Raw genomic sequence first — 23,439 nt, 5'->3', positions numbered from 1 at the left:
CTTCTGCGCGCACCCTAAGGACTGCTAGAGGACCGTGCTGGCCGCTCGCCTTCCCCTTCAATTCCATTCTAGCATCCCTATGGAAGATGTTCCAGGACAATTTTCCTGAGTTTTGAATTCGTCCTGATGCAGCCCCTCCTGGGAAACTCGTGCTCGTCCTTTGAGGCTCCGAGTGCAGAGACCTCGATGGCAACTGCAGAAATGAAGGGCTGCGTTGAGTTGTCGAGAAGCAAGAACATAGCCAGCGCCTTGTGTTTGGGAGTCAGCAGCTGCTGGATTTTTGCATTTGCCTTCACGGTGCACTGAATGCCAGGACGGCATGTGCACGTTAAAACAACGAGCTGGGCAAGAGTAATCGAAAGATCACGGCCGTCAGAAAGCAGCTTATATATTGCCCTGGAAAGAGCACTGTTTTTGGAGTGTGCAGTAAAATCGTGTTTCTGGACAAGGGAGGCATAAGTGCGCTGCGCTCCTAAGCTATCTCCCTGCGAGACACACTGCCAAAGCTTTTCGTTATCATGCAGTCTAGTGCAGACGCACACTACGGCTCTCCGGAGCTGTCCGAAGCCAAGCGCCGGTGGCCGGCGTCTTTCGGCTGAAGCAGCGCTTCGGAGCGTACGGCTGCCGCTCCGCTGTTGTGTGCGCGAAGCAGCCGCTTCTCCTGCTCCGGGAGCCGGACAGAGCGGTAGCTTGTACGAGGGCGAAGAACGAAGCCGCAGGGAGACGACATTGTGTGCACAGCCTTGGCACTGCTAGAGGACGGTGACTAAAGCTCCCTGCCTCTTCAATGCACTGCTGGCATGCTTTCTCGAAGGTGTTCCGAGACAACTTTCCTGGGTTTTGACTTCGTTCTGATGCAGCCCCTCTTGGGAAATCTGTGCTCGTCCCCGGAGGATCGAGATGCAGAGAACGCGATGGCAGCTGCCGAAATGAAGGACTCTGTTGAAGTGTCGAGAAGAAAGAACTTAGACAAGCGTGTTGTGTTTGGGAGTCATTAGCTGCTGGACTTCTGCGATTGCTTTCTTTGTGCACTGAATGCCAAGAAGGCATGTGCACGTTAAAACAACGAGCTGGGCATGAGCAGGAAGGGAGCACGGGCATCAGAGTGCATCTGGCATCTTGCCCTGGAAAGAGCACTGCTTTTGGAGTGTGCAGTAAAATCGTGTTTCTGGACAAGGGAGGCATAAGTGCGCTGCCCTCCTAAGCTATCTCCCTGCGAGACACACTGCCAAAGCTTTTCGCTATGATGCAGTCTAGTGCAGACGCACACTACGGCTCTCCGGAGCTGTCCGAAGCCAAGCGCCGGTGGCCGGCGTCTTTCGGCTGAAGCAGCGCTTCGGAGCGTACGGCTGCCGCTCCGCTGTTGTGTGCGCGAAGCAGCCGCTTCTCCTGCTCCGGGAGCCGGACAGAGCGGTAGCTTGTACGAGGGCGAAGAACGAAGCCGCAGAGCACCGGGCTTCTGCGCGCACCCTAAGGACTGCTAGAGGACCGTGCTGGCCGCTCGCCTTCCCCTTCAATTCCATTCTAGCATCCCTATGGAAGATGTTCCAGGACAATTTTCCTGAGTTTTGAATTCGTCCTGATGCAGCCCCTCCTGGGAAACTCGTGCTCCTCCTCGAGGCTCCGAGTGCAGAGACCTCGATGGCAACTGCAGAAATGAAGGGCTGCGTTGAGTTGTCGAGAAGCAAGAACATAGCCAGCGCCTTGTGTTTGGGAGTCAGCAGCTGCTGGACTTTTGCGTTTGCCTTCACGGTGCACTGAATGCCAGGACGGCATGTGCACGTTAAAACAACGAGCTGGGCAAGAGTAATCGAAAGATCACGGCCGTCAGAAAGCAGCTTATATATTGCCCTGGAAAGAGCACTGTTTTTGGAGTGTGCAGTAAAATCGTGCTTCTGGACAAGGGAGGCATAAGTGCGCTGCGCTCCTAAGCTATCTCCCTGCGAGACACACTGCCAAAGCTTTTCGCTATGATGCAGTCTAGTGCAGACGCACACTACGGCTCTCCGGAGCTGTCCGAAGCCAAGCGCCGGTGGCCGGCGTCTTTCGGCTGAAGCAGCGCTTCGGAGCGTACGGCTGTTGTGTGCGCGAAGCAGCCGCTTCTCCTGCTCCGGGAGCCGGACAGAGCGGTAGCTTGTACGAGGGCGAAGAACGTTGCCGCAGGGAGACGACATTGTGTGCACAGCCTTGGCACTGCTAGAGGACGGTGACTAAAGCTCCCTGCCTCTTCAATGCACTGCTGGCATGCTTTCTCGAAGGTGTTCCGAGACAACTTTCCTGGGTTTTGACTTCGTTCTGATGCAGCCCCTCTTGGGAAATCTGTGCTCGTCCCCGGAGGATCGAGATGCAGAGAACGCGATGGCAGCTGCCGAAATGAAGGACTCTGTTGAAGTGTCGAGAAGAAAGAACTTAGACAAGCGTGTTGTGTTTGGGAGTCAGCAGCTGCTGGACTTCTGCGATTGCTTTCTTTGTGCACTGAATGCCAAGAAGGCATGTGCACATTAAAACAACGAGCTGGGCATGAGCAGGAAGGGAGCACGGGCATCAGAGTGCATCTGGCATCTTGCCCTGGAAAGAGCACTGCTTTTGGAGTGTGCAGTAAAATCGTGTTTCTGGACAAGGGAGGCATAAGTGCGCTGCGCTCCTAAGCTATCTCCCTGCGAGACACACTGCCAAAGCTTTTCGCTATGATGCAGTCTAGTGCAGACGCACACTACGGCTCTCCGGAGCTGTCCGAAGCCAAGCGCCGGTGGCCGGCGTCTTTCGGCTGAAGCAGCGCTTCGGAGCGTACGGCTGTTGTGTGCGCGAAGCAGCCGCTTCTCCTGCTCCGGGAGCCGGACAGAGCGGTAGCTTGTACGAGGGCGAAGAACGAAGCCGCAGAGCAACGGGCTTCTGCGCGCACCCTAAGGACTGCTAGAGGACCATGGTGGCCGCTCGCCTTCCCCTTCAATTCCATTCTAGCATCCCTATGGAAGATGTTCCAGGACAATTTTCCTGAGTTTTGAATTCGTCCTGATGCAGCCCCTCCTGGGAAACTCGTGCTCCTCCTCTGAGGCTCCGAGTGCAGAGACCTCGATGGCAACTGCAGAAATGAAGGGCTGCGTTGAGTTGTCGAGAAGCAAGAACATAGCCAGCGCCTTGTGTTTGGGAGTCAGCAGCTGCTGGACTTTTGCGTTTGCCTTCACGGTGCACTGAATGCCAGGACGGCATGTGCACGTTAAAACAACGAGCTGGGCAAGAGTAATCGAAAGATCACAGCCGTCAGAAAGCAGCTTATATATTGCCCTGGAAAGAGCACTGTTTTTGGAGTGTGCAGTAAAATCGTGTTTCTGGACAAGGGAGGCATAAGTGCGCTGCGCTCCTAAGCTATCTCCCTGCGAGACACACTGCCAAAGCTTTTCGCTATGATGCAGTCTAGTGCAGACGCACACTACGGCTCTCCGGAGCTGTCCGAAGCCAAGCGCCGGTGGCCGGCGTCTTTCGGCTGAAGCAGCGCTTCGGAGCGTACGGCTGTTGTGTGCGCGAAGCAGCCGCTTCTCCTGCTCCGGGAGCCGGACAGAGCGGTAGCTTGTACGAGGGCGAAGAACGAAGCCGCAGAGCAACGGGCTTCTGCGCGCACCCTAAGGACTGCTAGAGGACCATGGTGGCCGCTCGCCTTCCCCTTCAATTCCATTCTAGCATCCCTATGGAAGATGTTCCAGGACAATTTTCCTGAGTTTTGACTTCGTTCTGATGCAGCCCCTCCTGGGAAACTCGTGCTCCTCCTCTGAGGCTCCGAGTGCAGAGACCTCGATGGCAACTGCAGAAATGAAGGGCTGCGTTGAGTTGTCGAGAAGCAAGAACATAGCCAGCGCCTTGTGTTTGGGAGTCAGCAGCTGCTGGACTTTTGCGTTTGCCTTCACGGTGCACTGAATGCCAGGACGGCATGTGCACGTTAAAACAACGAGCTGGGCAAGAGTAATCGAAAGATCACGGCCGTCAGAAAGCAGCTTATATATTGCCCTGGAAAGAGCACTGTTTTTGGAGTGTGCAGTAAAATCGTGTTTCTGGACAAGGGAGGCATAAGTGCGCTGCGCTCCTAAGCTATCTCCCTGCGAGACACACTGCCAAAGCTTTTCGCTATGATGCAGTCTAGTGCAGACGCACACTACGGCTCTCCGGAGCTGTCCGAAGCGAAGCGCCGGTGGCCGGCGTCTTTCGGCTGAAGCAGCGCTTCGGAGCGTACGGCTGTTGTGTGCGCGAAGCAGCCGCTTCTCCTGCTCCGGGAGCCGGACAGAGCGGTAGCTTGTACGAGGGCGAAGAACGAAGCCGCAGAGCAACGGGCTTCTGCGCGCACCCTAAGGACTGCTAGAGGACCATGGTGGCCGCTCGCCTTCCCCTTCAATTCCATTCTAGCATCCCTATGGAAGATGTTCCAGGACAATTTTCCTGAGTTTTGAATTCGTCCTGATACAGCCCCTCCTGGGAAACTCGTGATCGTCCTCTGAGGATCCGAGTGCAGAGACCTCGATGGCAACTGCAGAAATGAAGGGCTGCGTTGAGTTGTCGAGAAGCAAGAACATAGCCAGCGCCTTGTGTTTGGGAGTCAGCAGCTGCTGGACTTTTGCGTTTGCCTTCACGGTGCACTGAATGCCAGGACGGCATGTGCACGTTAAAACAACGAGCTGGGCAAGAGTAATCGAAAGATCACGGCCGTCAGAAAGCAGCTTATATATTGCCCTGGAAAGAGCACTGTTTTTGGAGTGTGCAGTAAAATCGTGTTTCTGGACAAGGGAGGCATAAGTGCGCTGCGCTCCTAAGCTATCTCCCTGCGAGACACACTGCCAAAGCTTTTCGCTATGATGCAGTCTAGTGCAGACGCACACTACGGCTCTCCGGAGCTGTCCGAAGCCAAGCGCCGGTGGCCGGCGTCTTTCGGCTGAAGCAGCGCTTCGGAGCGTACGGCTGTTGTGTGCGCGAAGCAGCCGCTTCTCCTGCTCCGGGAGCCGGACAGAGCAGTAGCTTGTACGAGGGCGAAGAACGTTGCCGCAGGGAGACGACATTGTGTGCACAGCCTTGGCACTGCTAGAGGACGGTGACTAAAGCTCCCTGCCTGTTCAATGCACTGCTGGCATGCTTTCTCGAAGGTGTTCCGAGACAACTTTCCTGGGTTTTGACTTCGTTCTGATGCAGCCCCTCTTGGGAAATCTGTGCTCGTCCCCGGAGGATCGAGATGCAGAGAACGCGATGGCAGCTGCCGAAATGAAGGACTCTGTTGAAGTGTCGAGAAGAAAGAACTTAGACAAGCGTGTTGTGTTTGGGAGTCATTAGCTGCTGGACTTCTGCGATTGCTTTCTTTGTGCACTGAATGCCAAGAAGGCATGTGCACGTTAAAACAACGAGCTGGGCATGAGCAGGAAGGGAGCACGGGCATCAGAGTGCATCTGGCATCTTGCCCTGGAAAGAGCACTGCTTTTGGAGTGTGCAGTAAAATCGTGTTTCTGGACAAGGGAGGCATAAGTGCGCTGCCCTCCTAAGCTATCTCCCTGCGAGACACACTGCCAAAGCTTTTCGCTATGATGCAGTCTAGTGCAGACGCACACTACGGCTCTCGGCTGCTGTCCGAAGCGAAGCGCCGGTCGCCAGCGTCTTTCGGCTGAAGCAGCGCTTCGGAGCGTACGGCTGCCGCTCCGCTGTTGTGTGCGCGAAGCAGCCGCTTCTCCTGCTCCGGGAGCCGGACAGAGCGGTAGCTTGTACGAGGGCGAAGAACGAAGCCGCAGAGCAACGGGCTTCTGCGCGCACCCTAAGGACTGCTAGAGGACCGTGCTGGCCGCTCGCCTTCCCCTTCAATTCCATTCTAGCATCCCTATGGAAGATGTTCCAGGACAATTTTCCTGAGTTTTGAATTCGTCCTGATGCAGCCCGTCCTGGGAAACTCGTGCTCCTCCTCTGAGGCTCCGAGTGCAGAGACCTCGATGGCAACTGCAGAAATGAAGGGCTGCGTTGAGTTGTCGAGAAGCAAGAACATAGCCAGTGCCTTCTGTTTGGGAGTCAGCAGCTGCTGGACTTTTGCGTTTGCCTTCACGGTGCACTGAATGCCAGGACGGCATGTGCACGTTAAAACAACGAGCTGGGCAAGAGTAATCGAAAGATCACGGCCGTCAGAAAGCAGCTTATATATTGCCCTGGAAAGAGCACTGTTTTTGGAGTGTGCAGTAAAATCGTGTTTCTGGACAAGGGAGGCATAAGTGCGCTGCGCTCCTAAGCTATCTCCCTGCGAGACACACTGCCAAAGCTTTTCGCTATGATGCAGTCTAGTGCAGACGCACACTACGGCTCTCCGGAGCTGTCCGAAGCCAAGCGCCGGTGGCCGGCGTCTTTCGGCTGAAGCAGCGCTTCGGAGCGTACGGCTGTTGTGTGCGCGAAGCAGCCGCTTCTCCTGCTCCGGGAGCCGGACAGAGCGGTAGCTTGTACGAGGGCGAAGAACGAAGCCGCAGAGCAACGGGCTTCTGCGCGCACCCTAAGGACTGCTAGAGGACCATGGTGGCCGCTCGCCTTCCCCTTCAATTCCATTCTAGCATCCCTATGGAAGATGTTCCAGGACAATTTTCCTGAGTTTTGAATTCGTCCTGATACAGCCCCTCCTGGGAAACTCGTGATCGTCCTCTGAGGATCCGAGTGCAGAGACCTCGATGGCAACTGCAGAAATGAAGGGCTGCGTTGAGTTGTCGAGAAGCAAGAACATAGCCAGCGCCTTGTGTTTGGGAGTCAGCAGCTGCTGGACTTTTGCGTTTGCCTTCACGGTGCACTGAATGCCAGGACGGCATGTGCACGTTAAAACAACGAGCTGGGCAAGAGTAATCGAAAGATCACGGCCGTCAGAAAGCAGCTTATATATTGCCCTGGAAAGAGCACTGTTTTTGGAGTGTGTAGTAAAATCGTGTTTCTGGACAAGGGAGGCATAAGTGCGCTGCGCTCCTAAGCTATCTCCCTGCGAGACACACTGCCAAAGCTTTTCGCTATGATGCAGTCTAGTGCAGACGCACACTAGGGCTCTCCGGAGCTGTCCGAAGCCAAGCGCCGGTGGCCGGCGTCTTTCGGCTGAAGCAGCGCTTCGGAGCGTACGGCTGCCGCTCCGCTGTTGTGTGCGCGAAGCAGCCGCTTCTCCTGCTCCGGGAGCCGGACAGAGCAGTAGCTTGTACGAGGGCGAAGAACGTTGCCGCAGGGAGACGACATTGTGTGCACAGCCTTGGCACTGCTAGAGGACGGTGACTAAAGCTCCCTGCCTGTTCAATGCACTGCTGGCATGCTTTCTCGAAGGTGTTCCGAGACAACTTTCCTGGGTTTTGACTTCGTTCTGATGCAGCCCCTCTTGGGAAATCTGTGCTCGTCCCCGGAGGATCGAGATGCAGAGAACGCGATGGCAGCTGCCGAAATGAAGGACTCTGTTGAAGTGTCGAGAAGAAAGAACTTAGACAAGCGTGTTGTGTTTGGGAGTCATTAGCTGCTGGACTTCTGCGATTGCTTTCTTTGTGCACTGAATGCCAAGAAGGCATGTGCACGTTAAAACAACGAGCTGGGCATGAGCAGGAAGGGAGCACGGGCATCAGAGTGCATCTGGCATCTTGCCCTGGAAAGAGCACTGCTTTTGGAGTGTGCAGTAAAATCGTGTTTCTGGACAAGGGAGGCATAAGTGCGCTGCCCTCCTAAGCTATCTCCCTGCGAGACACACTGCCAAAGCTTTTCGCTATGATGCAGTCTAGTGCAGACGCACACTACGGCTCTCGGCTGCTGTCCGAAGCGAAGCGCCGGTCGCCAGCGTCTTTCGGCTGAAGCAGCGCTTCGGAGCGTACGGCTGCCGCTCCGCTGTTGTGTGCGCGAAGCAGCCGCTTCTCCTGCTCCGGGAGCCGGACAGAGCGGTAGCTTGTACGAGGGCGAAGAACGAAGCCGCAGAGCAACGGGCTTCTGCGCGCACCCTAAGGACTGCTAGAGGACCGTGGTGGCCGCTCGCCTTCCCCTTCAATTCCATTCTAGCATCCCTATGGAAGATGTTCCAGGACAATTTTCCTGAGTTTTGAATTCGTCCTGATGCAGCCCGTCCTGGGAAACTCGTGCTCCTCCTCTGAGGCTCCGAGTGCAGAGACCTCGATGGCAACTGCAGAAATGAAGGGCTGCGTTGAGTTGTCGAGAAGCAAGAACATAGCCAGTGCCTTCTGTTTGGGAGTCAGCAGCTGCTGGACTTTTGCGTTTGCCTTCACGGTGCACTGAATGCCAGGACGGCATGTGCACGTTAAAACAACGAGCTGGGCAAGAGTAATCGAAAGATCACGGCCGTCAGAAAGCAGCTTATATATTGCCCTGGAAAGAGCACTGTTTTTGGAGTGTGCAGTAAAATCGTGCTTCTGGACAAGGGAGGCATAAGTGCGCTGCGCTCCTAAGCTATCTCCCTGCGAGACACACTGCCAAAGCTTTTCGCTATGATGCAGTCTAGTGCAGACGCACACTACGGCTCTCCGGAGCTGTCCGAAGCCAAGCGCCGGTGGCCGGCGTCTTTCGGCTGAAGCAGCGCTTCGGAGCGTACGGCTGTTGTGTGCGCGAAGCAGCCGCTTCTCCTGCTCCGGGAGCCGGACAGAGCGGTAGCTTGTACGAGGGCGAAGAACGTTGCCGCAGGGAGACGACATTGTGTGCACAGCCTTGGCACTGCTAGAGGACGGTGACTAAAGCTCCCTGCCTGTTCAATGCACTGCTGGCATGCTTTCTCGAAGGTGTTCCGAGACAACTTTCCTGGGTTTTGACTTCGTTCTGATGCAGCCCCTCTTGGGAAATCTGTGCTCGTCCCCGGAGGATCGAGATGCAGAGAACGCGATGGCAGCTGCCGAAATGAAGGACTCTGTTGAAGTGTCGAGAAGAAAGAACTTAGACAAGCGTGTTGTGTTTGGGAGTCAGCAGCTGCTGGACTTCTGCGATTGCTTTCTTTGTGCACTGAATGCCAAGAAGGCATGTGCACGTTAAAACAACGAGCTGGGCATGAGCAGGAAGGGAGCACGGGCATCAGAGTGCATCTGGCATCTTGCCCTGGAAAGAGCACTGCTTTTGGAGTGTGCAGTAAAATCGTGTTTCTGGACAAGGGAGGCATAAGTGCGCTGCGCTCCTAAGCTATCTCCCTGCGAGACACACTGCCAAAGCTTTTCGCTATGATGCAGTCTAGTGCAGACGCACACTACGGCTCTCTGGAGCTGTCCGAAGCCAAGCGCCGGTGGCCGGCGTCTTTCGGCTGAAGCAGCGCTTCGGAGCGTACGGCTGTTGTGTGCGCGAAGCAGCCGCTTCTCCTGCTCCGGGAGCCGGACAGAGTGGTAGCTTGTACGAGGGCGAAGAACGAAGCCGCAGAGCAACGGGCTTCTGCGCGCACCCTAAGGACTGCTAGAGGACCGTGGTGGCCGCTCGCCTTCCCCTTCAATTCCATTCTAGCATCCCTATGGAAGATGTTCCAGGACAATTTTCCTGAGTTTTGAATTCGTCCTGATGCAGCCCCTCCTGGGAAACTCGTGCTCGTCCTCTGAGGCTCCGAGTGCAGAGACCTCGATGGCAACTGCAGAAATGAAGGGCTGCGTTGAGTTGTCGAGAAGCAAGAACATAGCCAGCGCCTTGTGTTTGGGAGTCAGCAGCTGCTGGACTTTTGCGTTTGCCTTCACGGTGCACTGAATGCCAGGACGGCATGTGCACGTTAAAACAACGAGCTGGGCAAGAGTAATCGAAAGATCACGGCCGTCAGAAAGCAGCTTATATATTGCCCTGGAAAGAGCACTGTTTTTGGAGTGTGCAGTAAAATCGTGTTTCTGGACAAGGGAGGCATAAGTGCGCTGCGCTCCTAAGCTATCTCCCTGCGAGACACACTGCCAAAGCTTTTCGCTATGATGCAGTCTAGTGCAGACGCACACTACGGCTCTCCGGAGCTGTCCGAAGCCAAGCGCCGCTGGCCGGCGTCTTTCGGCTGAAGCAGCGCTTCGGAGCGTACGGCTGTTGTGTGCGCGAAGCAGCCGCTTCTCCTGCTCCGGGAGCCGGACAGAGCGGTAGCTTGTACGAGGGCGAAGAACGTTGCCGCAGGGAGACGACATTGTGTGCACAGCCTTGGCACTGCTAGAGGACGGTGACTAAAGCTCCCTGCCTCTTCAATGCACTGCTGGCATGCTTTCTCGAAGGTGTTCCGAGACAACTTTCCTGGGTTTTGACTTCGTTCTGATGCAGCCCCTCTTGGGAAATCTGTGCTCGTCCCCGGAGGATCGAGATGCAGAGAACGCGATGGCAGCTGCCGAAATGAAGGACTCTGTTGAAGTGTCAAGAAGAAAGAACTTAGACAAGCGTGTTGTGTTTGGGAGTCATTAGCTGCTGTTCTTCTGCGATTGCTTTCTTTGTGCACTGAATGCCAAGAAGGCATGTGCACGTTAAAACAACGAGCTGGGCATGAGCAGGAAGGGAGCACGGGCATCAGAGTGCATCTGGCATCTTGCCCTGGAAAGAGCACTGCTTTTGGAGTGTGCAGTAAAATCGTGTTTCTGGACAAGGGAGGCATAAGTGCGCTGCCCTCCTAAGCTATCTCCCTGCGAGACACACTGCCAAAGCTTTTCGCTATGATGCAGTCTAGTGCAGACGCACACTACGGCTCTCGGCTGCTGTCCGAAGCGAAGCGCCGGTCGCCGGCGTCTTTCGGCTGAAGCAGCGCTTCGGAGCGTACGGCTGCCGCTCCGCTGTTGTGTGCGCGAAGCAGCCGCTTCTCCTGCTCCGGGAGCCGGACAGAGCGGTAGCTTGTACGAGGGCGAAGAACGAAGCCGCAGAGCAACGGGCTTCTGCGCGCACCCTAAGGACTGCTAGAGGACCGTGGTGGCCGCTCGCCTTCCCCTTCAATTCCATTCTAGCATCCCTATGGAAGATGTTCCAGGACAATTTTCCTGAGTTTTGAATTCGTCCTGATGCAGCCCCTCCTGGGAAACTCGTGCTCCTCCTCTGAGGCTCCGAGTGCAGAGACCTCGATGGCAACTGCAGAAATGAAGGGCTGCGTTGAGTTGTCGAGAAGCAAGAACATAGCCAGTGCCTTCTGTTTGGGAGTCAGCAGCTGCTGGACTTTTGCGTTTGCCTTCACGGTGCACTGAATGCCAGGACGGCATGTGCACGTTAAAACAACGAGCTGGGCAAGAGTAATCGAAAGATCACGGCCGTCAGAAAGCAGCTTATATATTGCCCTGGAAAGAGCACTGCTTTTGGAGTGTGCAGTAAAATCGTGTTTCTGGACAAGGGAGGCATAAGTGCGCTGCGCTCCTAAGCTATCTCCCTGCGAGACACACTGCCAAAGCTTTTCGCTATGATGCAGTCTAGTGCAGACGCACACTACGGCTCTCCGGAGCTGTCCGAAGCCAAGCGCCGGTGGCCGGCGTCTTTCGGCTGAAGCAGCGCTTTGGAGCGTACGGCTGTTGTGTGCGCGAAGCAGCCGCTTCTCCTGCTCCGGGAGCCGGACAGAGCGGTAGCTTGTACGAGGACGAAGAACGAAGCCGCAGAGCAACGGGCTTCTGCGCGCACCCTAAGGACTGCTAGAGGACCGTGCTGGCCGCTCGCCTTCCCCTTCAATTCCATTCTAGCATCCCTATGGAAGATGTTCCAGGACAATTTTCCTGAGTTTTGAATTCGTCCTGATGCAGCCCCTCCTGGGAAACTCGTGCTCCTCCTCTGAGGCTCCGAGTGCAGAGACCTCGATGGCAACTGCAGAAATGAAGGGCTGCGTTGAGTTGTCGAGAAGCAAGAACATAGCCAGCGCCTTCTGTTTGGGAGTCAGCAGCTGCTGGACTTTTGCGTTTGCCTTCACGGTGCACTGAATGCCAGGACGGCATGTGCACGTTAAAACAACGAGCTGGGCAAGAGTAATCGAAAGATCACGGCCGTCAGAAAGCAGCTTATATATTGCCCTGGAAAGAGCACTGTTTTTGGAGTGTGCAGTAAAATCGTGTTTCTGGACAAGGGAGGCATAAGTGCGCTGCCCTCCTAAGCTATCTCCCTGCGAGACACACTGCCAAAGCTTTTCGCTATGATGCAGTCTAGTGCAGACGCACACTACGGCTCTCGGCTGCTGTCCGAAGCGAAGCGCCGGTCGCCGGCGTCTTTCGGCTGAAGCAGCGCTTCGGAGCATACGGCTGCCGCTCCGCTGTTGTGTGCGCGAAGCAGCCGCTTCTCCTGCTCCGGGAGCCGGACAGAGCGGTAGCTTGTACGAGGGCGAAGAACGAAGCCGCAGAGCAACGGGCTTCTGCGCGCACCCTAAGGACTGCTAGAGGACCGTGGTGGCCGCTCGCCTTCCCCTTCAATTCCATTCTAGCATCCTTATGGAAGGTGTTCCAGGACAATTTTCCTGAGTTTTGAATTCGTCCTGATGCAGCCCCTCCTGGGAAACTCGTGCTCGTCCTCTGAGGCTCCGAGTGCAGAGACCTCGATGGCAACTGCAGATATGAAGGGCTGCGTTGAGTTGTCGAGAAGCAAGAACATAGCCAGCGCCTTGTGTTTGGGAGTCAGCAGCTGCTGGACTTTTGCGTTTGCCTTCACGGTGCACTGAATGCCAGGACGGCATGTGCACGTTAAAACAACGAGCTGGGCAAGAGTAATCGAAAGATCACGGCCGTCAGAAAGCAGCTTATATATTGCGCTGGAAAGAGCACTGTTTTTGGAGTGTGCAGTAAAATCGTGTTTCTGGACAAGGGAGGCATAAGTGCGCTGCGCTCCTAAGCTATCTCCCTGCGAGACACACTGCCAAAGCTTTTCGCTATGATGCAGTCTAGTGCAGACGCACACTACGGCTCTCCGGAGCTGTCCGAAGCCAAGCGCCGGTGGCCGGCGTCTTTCGGCTGAAGCAGCGCTTCGGAGCGTACGGCTGTTGTGTGCGCGAAGCAGCCGCTTCTCCTGCTCCCGGAGCCGGACAGAGCGGTAGCTTGTACGAGGGCGAAGAACGAAGCTGCAGAGCACCGGGCTTCTGCGCGCACCCTAAGGACTGCTAGAGGACCGTGCTGGCCGCTCGCCTTCCCCTTCAATTCCATTCTAGCATCCCTATGGAAGATGTTCCAGGACAATTTTCCTGAGTTTTGAATTCGTCCTGATACAGCCCCTCCTGGGAAACTCGTGATCGTCCTCTGAGGATCCGAGTGCAGAGACCTCGATGGCAACTGCAGAAATGAAGGGCTGCGTTGAGTTGTCGAGAAGCAAGAACATAGCCAGCGCCTTCTGTTTGGGAGTCAGCAGCTGCTGGACTTTTGCGTTTGCCTTCACGGTGCACTGAATGCCAGGACGGCATGTGCACGTTAAAACAACGAGCTGGGCAAGAGTAATCGAAAGATCACGGCCGTCAGAAAGCAGCTTATATATTGCCCTGGAAAGAGCACTGCTTTTGGAGTGTGCAGTAAAATCGTGTTTCTGGACAAGGGAGGCATAAGTGCGCTGCGCTCCTAAGCTATCTCCCTGCGAGACACACTGCCAAAGCTTTTCGCTATGATGCAGTCTAGTGCAGACGCACACTACGGCTCTCCGGAGCTGTCCGAAGCCAAGCGCCGGTGGCCGGCGTCTTTCGGCTGAAGCAGCGCTTCGGAGCGTACGGCTGCCGCTCCGCTGTTGTGTGCGCGAAGCAGCCGCTTCTCCTGCTCCGGGAGCCGGACAGAGCAGTAGCTTGTACGAGGGCGAAGAACGTTGCCGCAGGGAGACGACATTGTGTGCACAGCCTTGGCACTGCTAGAGGACGGTGACTAAAGCTCCCTGCCTGTTCAATGCACTGCTGGCATGCTTTCTCGAAGGTGTTCCGAGACAACTTTCCTGGGTTTTGACTTCGTTCTGATGCAGCCCCTCTTGGGAAATCTGTGCTCGTCCCCGGAGGATCGAGATGCAGAGAACGCGATGGCAGCTGCCGAAATGAAGGACTCTGTTGAAGTGTCGAGAAGAAAGAACTTAGACAAGCGTGTTGTGTTTGGGAGTCATTAGCTGCTGGACTTCTGCGATTGCTTTCTTTGTGCACTGAATGCCAAGAAGGCATGTGCACGTTAAAACAACGAGCTGGGCATGAGCAGGAAGGGAGCACGGGCATCAGAGTGCATCTGGCATCTTGCCCTGGAAAGAGCACTGCTTTTGGAGTGTGCAGTAAAATCGTGTTTCTGGACAAGGGAGGCATAAGTGCGCTGCCCTCCTAAGCTATCTCCCTGCGAGACACACTGCCAAAGCTTTTCGCTATGATGCAGTCTAGTGCAGACGCACACTACGGCTCTCGGCTGCTGTCCGAAGCGAAGCGCCGGTCGCCAGCGTCTTTCGGCTGAAGCAGCGCTTCGGAGCGTACGGCTGCCGCTCCGCTGTTGTGTGCGCGAAGCAGCCGCTTCTCCTGCTCCGGGAGCCGGACAGAGCGGTAGCTTGTACGAGGGCGAAGAACGAAGCCGCAGAGCAACGGGCTTCTGCGCGCACCCTAAGGACTGCTAGAGGACCGTGCTGGCCGCTCGCCTTCCCCTTCAATTCCATTCTAGCATCCCTATGGAAGATGTTCCAGGACAATTTTCCTGAGTTTTGAATTCGTCCTGATGCAGCCCCTCCTGGGAAACTCGTGCTCCTCCTCTGAGGCTCCGAGTGCAGAGACCTCGATGGCAACTGCAGAAATGAAGGGCTGCGTTGAGTTGTCGAGAAGCAAGAACATAGCCAGTGCCTTCTGTTTGGGAGTCAGCAGCTGCTGGACTTTTGCGTTTGCCTTCACGGTGCACTGAATGCCAGGACGGCATGTGCACGTTAAAACAACGAGCTGGGCAAGAGTAATCGAAAGATCACGGCCGTCAGAAAGCAGCTTATATATTGCCCTGGAAAGAGCACTGTTTTTGGAGTGTGCAGTAAAATCGTGTTTCTGGACAAGGGAGGCATAAGTGCGCTGCGCTCCTAAGCTATCTCCCTGCGAGACACACTGCCAAAGCTTTTCGCTATGATGCAGTCTAGTGCAGACGCACACTACGGCTCTCCGGAGCTGTCCGAAGCCAAGCGCCGGTGGCCGGCGTCTTTCGGCTGAAGCAGCGCTTCGGAGCGTACGGCTGTTGTGTGCGCGAAGCAGCCGCTTCTCCTGCTCCGGGAGCCGGACAGAGCGGTAGCTTGTACGAGGGCGAAGAACGTTGCCGCAGGGAGACGACATTGTGTGCACAGCCTTGGCACTGCTAGAGGACGGTGACTAAAGCTCCCTGCCTGTTCAATGCACTGCTGGCATGCTTTCTCGAAGGTGTTCCGAGACAACTTTCCTGGGTTTTGACTTCGTTCTGATGCAGCCCCTCTTGGGAAATCTGTGCTCGTCCCCGGAGGATCGAGATGCAGAGAACGCGATGGCAGCTGCCGAAATGAAGGACTCTGTTGAAGTGTCAAGAAGAAAGAACTTAGACAAGCGTGTTGTGTTTGGGAGTCATTAGCTGCTGTTCTTCTGCGATTGCTTTCTTTGTGCACTGAATGCCAAGAAGGCATGTGCACGTTAAAACAACGAGCTGGGCATGAGCAGGAAGGGAGCACGGGCATCAGAGTGCATCTGGCATCTTGCCCTGGAAAGAGCACTGCTTTTGGAGTGTGCAGTAAAATCGTGTTTCTGGACAAGGGAGGCATAAGTGCGCTGCCCTCCTAAGCTATCTCCCTGCGAGACACACTGCCAAAGCTTTTCGCTATGATGCAGTCTAGTGCAGACGCACACTACGGCTCTCGGCTGCTGTCCGAAGCGAAGCGCCGGTCGCCGGCGTCTTTCGGCTGAAGCAGCGCTTCGGAGCGTACGGCTGTTGTGTGCGCGAAGCAGCCGCTTCTCCTGCTCCCGGAGCCGGACAGAGCGGTAGCTTGTACGAGGGCGAAGAACGAAGCTGCAGAGCACCGGGCTTCTGCGCGCACCCTAAGGACTGCTAGAGGACCGTGCTGGCCGCTCGCCTTCCCCTTCAATTCCATTCTAGCATCCCTATGGAAGATGTTCCAGGACAATTTTCCTGAGTTTTGAATTCGTCCTGATACAGCCCCTCCTGGGAAACTCGTGATCGTCCTCTGAGGATCCGAGTGCAGAGACCTCGATGGCAACTGCAGAAATGAAGGGCTGCGTTGAGTTGTCGAGAAGCAAGAACATAGCCAGCGCCTTGTGTTTGGGAGTCAGCAGCTGCTGGACTTTTGCGTTTGCCTTCACGGTGCACTGAATGCCAGGACGGCATGTGCACGTTAAAACAACGAGCTGGGCAAGAGTAATCGAAAGATCACGGCCGTCAGAAAGCAGCTTATATATTGCCCTGGAAAGAGCACTGCTTTTGGAGTGTGCAGTAAAATCGTGTTTCTGGACAAGGGAGGCATAAGTGCGCTGCGCTCCTAAGCTATCTCCCTGCGAGACACACTGCCAAAGCTTTTCGCTATGATGCAGTCTAGTGCAGACGCACACTACGGCTCTCCGGAGCTGTCCGAAGCCAAGCGCCGGTGGCCGGCGTCTTTCGGCTGAAGCAGCGCTTCGGAGCGTACGGCTGCCGCTCCGCTGTTGTGTGCGCGAAGCAGCCGCTTCTCCTGCTCCGGGAGCCGGACAGAGCAGTAGCTTGTACGAGGGCGAAGAACGTTGCCGCAGGGAGACGACATTGTGTGCACAGCCTTGGCACTGCTAGAGGACGGTGACTAAAGCTCCCTGCCTGTTCAATGCACTGCTGGCATGCTTTCTCGAAGGTGTTCCGAGACAACTTTCCTGGGTTTTGACTTCGTTCTGATGCAGCCCCTCTTGGGAAATCTGTGCTCGTCCCCGGAGGATCGAGATGCAGAGAACGCGATGGCAGCTGCCGAAATGAAGGACTCTGTTGAAGTGTCGAGAAGAAAGAACTTAGACAAGCGTGTTGTGTTTGGGAGTCATTAGCTGCTGGACTTCTGCGATTGCTTTCTTTGTGCACTGAATGCCAAGAAGGCATGTGCACGTTAAAACAACGAGCTGGGCATGAGCAGGAAGGGAGCACGGGCATCAGAGTGCATCTGGCATCTTGCCCTGGAAAGAGCACTGCTTTTGGAGTGTGCAGTAAAATCGTGTTTCTGGACAAGGGAGGCATAAGTGCGCTGCCCTCCTAAGCTATCTCCCTGCGAGACACACTGCCAAAGCTTTTCGCTATGATGCAGTCTAGTGCAGACGCACACTACGGCTCTCGGCTGCTGTCCGAAGCGAAGCGCCGGTCGCCAGCGTCTTTCGGCTGAAGCAGCGCTTCGGAGCGTACGGCTGCCGCTCCGCTGTTGTGTGCGCGAAGCAGCCGCTTCTCCTGCTCCGGGAGCCGGACAGAGCGGTAGCTTGTACGAGGGCGAAGAACGAAGCCGCAGAGCAACGGGCTTCTGCGCGCACCCTAAGGACTGCTAGAGGACCGTGGTGGCCGCTCGCCTTCCCCTTCAATTCCATTCTAGCATCCCTATGGAAGATGTTCCAGGACAATTTTCCTGAGTTTTGAATTCGTCCTGATGCAGCCCCTCCTGGGAAACTCGTGCTCCTCCTCTGAGGCTCCGAGTGCAGAGACCTCGATGGCAACTGCAGAAATGAAGGGCTGCGTTGAGTTGTCGAGAAGCAAGAACATAGCCAGTGCCTTCTGTTTGGGAGTCAGCAGCTGCTGGACTTTTGCGTTTGCCTTCACGGTGCACTGAATGCCAGGACGGCATGTGCACGTTAAAACAACGAGCTGGGCAAGAGTAATCGAAAGATCACGGCCGTCAGAAAGCAGCTTATATATTGCCCTGGAAAGAGCACTGTTTTTGGAGTGTGCAGTAAAATCGTGCTTCTGGACAAGGGAGGCATAAGTGCGCTGCGCTCCTAAGCTATCTCCCTGCGAGACACACTGCCAAAGCTTTTCGCTATGATGCAGTCTAGTGCAGACGCACACTACGGCTCTCCGGAGCTGTCCGAAGCCAAGCGCCGGTGGCCGGCGTCTTTCGGCTGAAGCAGCGCTTCGGAGCGTACGGCTGTTGTGTGCGCGAAGCAGCCGCTTCTCCTGCTCCGGGAGCCGGACAGAGCGGTAGCTTGTACGAGGGCGAAGAACGTTGCCGCAGGGAGACGACATTGTGTGCACAGCCTTGGCACTGCTAGAGGACGGTGACTAAAGCTCCCTGCCTGTTCAATGCACTGCTGGCATGCTTTCTCGAAGGTGTTCCGAGACAACTTTCCTGGGTTTTGACTTCGTTCTGATGCAGCCCCTCTTGGGAAATCTGTGCTCGTCCCCGGAGGATCGAGATGCAGAGAACGCGATGGCAGCTGCCGAAATGAAGGACTCTGTTGAAGTGTCGAGAAGAAAGAACTTAGACAAGCGTGTTGTGTTTGGGAGTCAGCAGCTGCTGGACTTCTGCGATTGCTTTCTTTGTGCACTGAATGCCAAGAAGGCATGTGCACGTTAAAACAACGAGCTGGGCATGAGCAGGAAGGGAGCACGGGCATCAGAGTGCATCTGGCATCTTGCCCTGGAAAGAGCACTGCTTTTGGAGTGTGCAGTAAAATCGTGTTTCTGGACAAGGGAGGCATAAGTGCGCTGCGCTCCTAAGCTATCTCCCTGCGAGACACACTGCCAAAGCTTTTCGCTATGATGCAGTCTAGTGCAGACGCACACTACGGCTCTCCGGAGCTGTCCGAAGCCAAGCGCCGGTGGCCGGCGTCTTTCGGCTGAAGCAGCGCTTCGGAGCGTACGGCTGTTGTGTGCGCGAAGCAGCCGCTTCTCCTGCTCCGGGAGCCGGACAGAGCGGTAGCTTGTACGAGGGCGAAGAACGAAGCCGCAGAGCAACGGGCTTCTGCGCGCACCCTAAGGACTGCTAGAGGACCGTGGTGGCCGCTCGCCTTCCCCTTCAATTCCATTCTAGCATCCCTATGGAAGATGTTCCAGGACAATTTTCCTGAGTTTTGAATTCGTCCTGATGCAGCCCCTCCTGGGAAACTCGTGCTCCTCCTCTGAGGCTCCGAGTGCAGAGACCTCGATGGCAACTGCAGAAATGAAGGGCTGCGTTGAGTTGTCGAGAAGCAAGAACATAGCCAGCGCCTTGTGTTTGGGAGTCAGCAGCTGCTGGACTTTTGCGTTTGCCTTCACGGTGCACTGAATGCCAGGACGGCATGTGCACGTTAAAACAACGAGCTGGGCAAGAGTAATCGAAAGATCACGGCCGTCAGAAAGCAGCTTATATATTGCCCTGGAAAGAGCACTGTTTTTGGAGTGTGCAGTAAAATCGTGTTTCTGGACAAGGGAGGCATAAGTGCGCTGCGCTCCTAAGCTATCTCCCTGCGAGACACACTGCCAAAGCTTTTCGCTATGATGCAGTCTAGTGCAGACGCACACTACGGCTCTCCGGAGCTGTCCGAAGCCAAGCGCCGGTGGCCGGCGTCTTTCGGCTGAAGCAGCGCTTCGGAGCGTACGGCTGTTGTGTGCGCGAAGCAGCCGCTTCTCCTGCTCCGGGAGCCGGACAGAGCGGTAGCTTGTACGAGGGCGAAGAACGTTGCCGCAGGGAGACGACATTGTGTGCACAGCCTTGGCACTGCTAGAGGACGGTGACTAAAGCTCCCTGCCTGTTCAATGCACTGCTGGCATGCTTTCTCGAAGGTGTTCCGAGACAACTTTCCTGGGTTTTGACTTCGTTCTGATGCAGCCCCTCTTGGGAAATCTGTGCTCGTCCCCGGAGGATCGAGATGCAGAGAACGCGATGGCAGCTGCCGAAATGAAGGACTCTGTTGAAGTGTCGAGAAGAAAGAACTTAGACAAGCGTGTTGTGTTTGGGAGTCATTAGCTGCTGGACTTCTGCGATTGCTTTCTTTGTGCACTGAATGCCAAGAAGGCATGTGCACGTTAAAACAACGAGCTGGGCATGAGCAGGAAGGGAGCACGGGCATCAGAGTGCATCTGGCATCTTGCCCTGGAAAGAGCACTGCTTTTGGAGTGTGCAGTAAAATCGTGTTTCTGGACAAGGGAGGCATAAGTGCGCTGCCCTCCTAAGCTATCTCCCTGCGAGACACACTGCCAAAGCTTTTCGCTATGATGCAGTCTAGTGCAGACGCACACTACGGCTCTCGGCTGCTGTCCGAAGCGAAGCGCCGGTCGCCAGCGTCTTTCGGCTGAAGCAGCGCTTCGGAGCGTACGGCTGCCGCTCCGCTGTTGTGTGCGCGAAGCAGCCGCTTCTCCTGCTCCGGGAGCCGGACAGAGCGGTAGCTTGTACGAGGGCGAAGAACGAAGCCGCAGAGCAACGGGCTTCTGCGCGCACCCTAAGGACTGCTAGAGGACCGTGGTGGCCGCTCGCCTTCCCCTTCAATTCCATTCTAGCATCCCTATGGAAGATGTTCCAGGACAATTTTCCTGAGTTTTGAATTCGTCCTGATGCAGCCCGTCCTGGGAAACTCGTGCTCCTCCTCTGAGGCTCCGAGTGCAGAGACCTCGATGGCAACTGCAGAAATGAAGGGCTGCGTTGAGTTGTCGAGAAGCAAGAACATAGCCAGTGCCTTCTGTTTGGGAGTCAGCAGCTGCTGGACTTTTGCGTTTGCCTTCACGGTGCACTGAATGCCAGGACGGCATGTGCACGTTAAAACAACGAGCTGGGCAAGAGTAATCAAAAGATCACGGCCGTCAGAAAGCAGCTTATATATTGCCCTGGAAAGAGCACTGTTTTTGGAGTGTGCAGTAAAATCGTGCTTCTGGACAAGGGAGGCATAAGTGCGCTGCGCTCCTAAGCTATCTCCCTGCGAGACACACTGCCAAAGCTTTTCGCTATGATGCAGTCTAGTGCAGACGCACACTACGGCTCTCCGGAGCTGTCCGAAGCCAAGCGCCGGTGGCCGGCGTCTTTCGGCTGAAGCAGCGCTTCGGAGCGTACGGCTGTTGTGTGCGCGAAGCAGCCGCTTCTCCTGCTCCGGGAGCCGGACAGAGCGGTAGCTTGTACGAGGGCGAAGAACGTTGCCGCAGGGAGACGACATTGTGTGCACAGCCTTGGCACTGCTAGAGGACGGTGACTAAAGCTCCCTGCCTCTTCAATGCACTGCTGGCATGCTTTCTCGAAGGTGTTCCGAGACAACTTTCCTGGGTTTTGACTTCGTTCTGATGCAGCCCCTCTTGGGAAATCTGTGCTCGTCCCCGGAGGATCGAGATGCAGAGAACGCGATGGCAGCTGCCGAAATGAAGGACTCTGTTGAAGTGTCGAGAAGAAAGAACTTAGACAAGCGTGTTGTGTTTGGGAGTCAGCAGCTGCTGGACTTCTGCGATTGCTTTCTTTGTGCACTGAATGCCAAGAAGGCATGTGCACGTTAAAACAACGAGCTGGGCATGAGCAGGAAGGGAGCACGGGCATCAGAGTGCATCTGGCATCTTGCCCTGGAAAGAGCACTGCTTTTGGAGTGTGCAGTAAAATCGTGTTTCTGGACAAGGGAGGCATAAGTGCGCTGCGCTCCTAAGCTATCTCCCTGCGAGACACACTGCCAAAGCTTTTCGCTATGATGCAGTCTAGTGCAGACGCACACTACGGCTCTCCGGAGCTGTCCGAAGCGAAGCGCCGGTGGCCGGCGTCTTTCGGCTGAAGCAGCGCTTCGGAGCGTACAGCTGTTGTGTGCGCGAAGCAGCCGCTTCTCCTGCTCCGGGAGCCGGACAGAGCGGTAGCTTGTACGAGGGCGAAGAACGAAGCCGCAGAGCACCGGGCTTCTGCGCGCACCCTAAGGACTGCTAGAGGACCGTGGTGGCCGCTCGCCTTCCCCTTCAATTCCATTCTAGCATCCCTATGGAAGATGTTCCAGGACAATTTTCCTGAGTTTTGAATTCGTCCTGATGCAGCCCCTCCTGGGAAACTCGTGCTCCTCCTCTGAGGCTCCGAGTGCAGAGACCTCGATGGCAACTGCAGAAATGAAGGGCTGCGTTGAGTTGTCGAGAAGCAAGAACATAGCCAGCGCCTTGTGTTTGGGAGTCAGCAGCTGCTGGACTTTTGCGTTTGCCTTCACGGTGCACTGAATGCCAGGATGGCATGTGCACGTTAAAACAACGAGCTGGGCAAGAGTAATCGAAAGATCACGGCCGTCAGAAAGCAGCTTATATATTGCCCTGGAAAGGACAGTGTTTTTGGAGTGTGCAGTAAAATCGTGTTTCTGGACAAGGGAGGCATAAGTGCGCTGCGCTCCTAAGCTATCTCCCTGCGAGACACACTGCCAAAGCTTTTCGCTATGATGCAGTCTAGTGCAGACGCACACTACGGCTCTCCGGAGCTGTCCGAAGCCAAGCGCCGGTGGCCGGCGTCTTTCGGCTGAAGCAGCGCTTCGGAGCGTACGGCTGTTGTGTGCGCGAAGCAGCCGCTTCTCCTGCTCCGGGAGCCGGACAGAGCGGTAGCTTGTACGAGGGCGAAGAACAAAGCCGCAGGGAGACGACATTGTGTGCACAGCCTTGGCACTGCTAGAGGACGGTGACTAAAGCTCCCTGCCTCTTCAATGCACTGCTGGCATGCTTTCTCGAAGGTGTTCCGAGACAACTTTCCTGGGTTTTGACTTCGTTCTGATGCAGCCCCTCTTGGGAAATCTGTGCTCATCCCCGGAGGATCGAGATGCAGAGAACGCGATGGCAGCTGCCGAAATGAAGGACTCTGTTGAAGTATCGAGAAGAAAGAACTTAGACAAGCGTGTTGTGTTTGGGAGTCAGCAGCTGCTGGACTTCTGCGATTGCTTTCTTTGTGCACTGAATGCCAAGAAGGCATGTGCACGTTAAAACAACGAGCTGGGCATGAGCAGGAAGGGAGCACGGGCATCAGAGTGCATCTGGCATCTTGCCCTGGAAAGAGCACTGCTTTTGGAGTGTGCAGTAAAATCGTGTTTCTGGACAAGGGAGGCATAAGTGCGCTGCGCTCCTAAGCTATCTCCCTGCGAGACACACTGCCAAAGCTTTTCGCTATGATGCAGTCTAGTGCAGACGCACACTACGGCTCTCTGGAGCTGTCCGAAGCCAAGCGCCGGTGGCCGGCGTCTTTCGGCTGAAGCAGCGCTTCGGAGCGTACGGCTGTTGTGTGCGCGAAGCAGCCGCTTCTCCTGCTCCGGGAGCCGGACAGAGCGGTAGCTTGTACGAGGGCGAAGAACGTTGCCGCAGAGCAACGGGCTTCTGCGCGCACCCTAAGGACTGCTAGAGGACCGTGGTGGCCGCTCGCCTTCCCCTTCAATTCCATTCTAGCATCCCTATGGAAGATGTTCCAGGACAATTTTCCTGAGTTTTGAATTCGTCCTGATGCAGCCCCTCCTGGGAAACTCGTGCTCCTCCTCTGAGGCTCCGAGTGCAGAGACCTCGATGGCAACTGCAGAAATGAAGGGCTGCGTTGAGTTGTCGAGAAGCAAGAACATAGCCAGCGCCTTGTGTTTGGGAGTCAGCAGCTGCTGGACTTTTGCGTTTGCCTTCACGGTGCACTGAATGCCAGGACGGCATGTGCACGTTAAAACAACGAGCTGGGCAAGAGTAATCGAAAGAT

Source organism: Lonchura striata, chromosome 3 (assembly GCF_050655825.1).
Source record: "Lonchura striata isolate lonStrDom1 chromosome 3, ASM5065582v1, whole genome shotgun sequence".
Taxonomy (NCBI): Eukaryota; Metazoa; Chordata; class Aves; order Passeriformes; family Estrildidae; genus Lonchura; species Lonchura striata.
Note: the sequence above shows the minus strand (reverse complement) of the source record.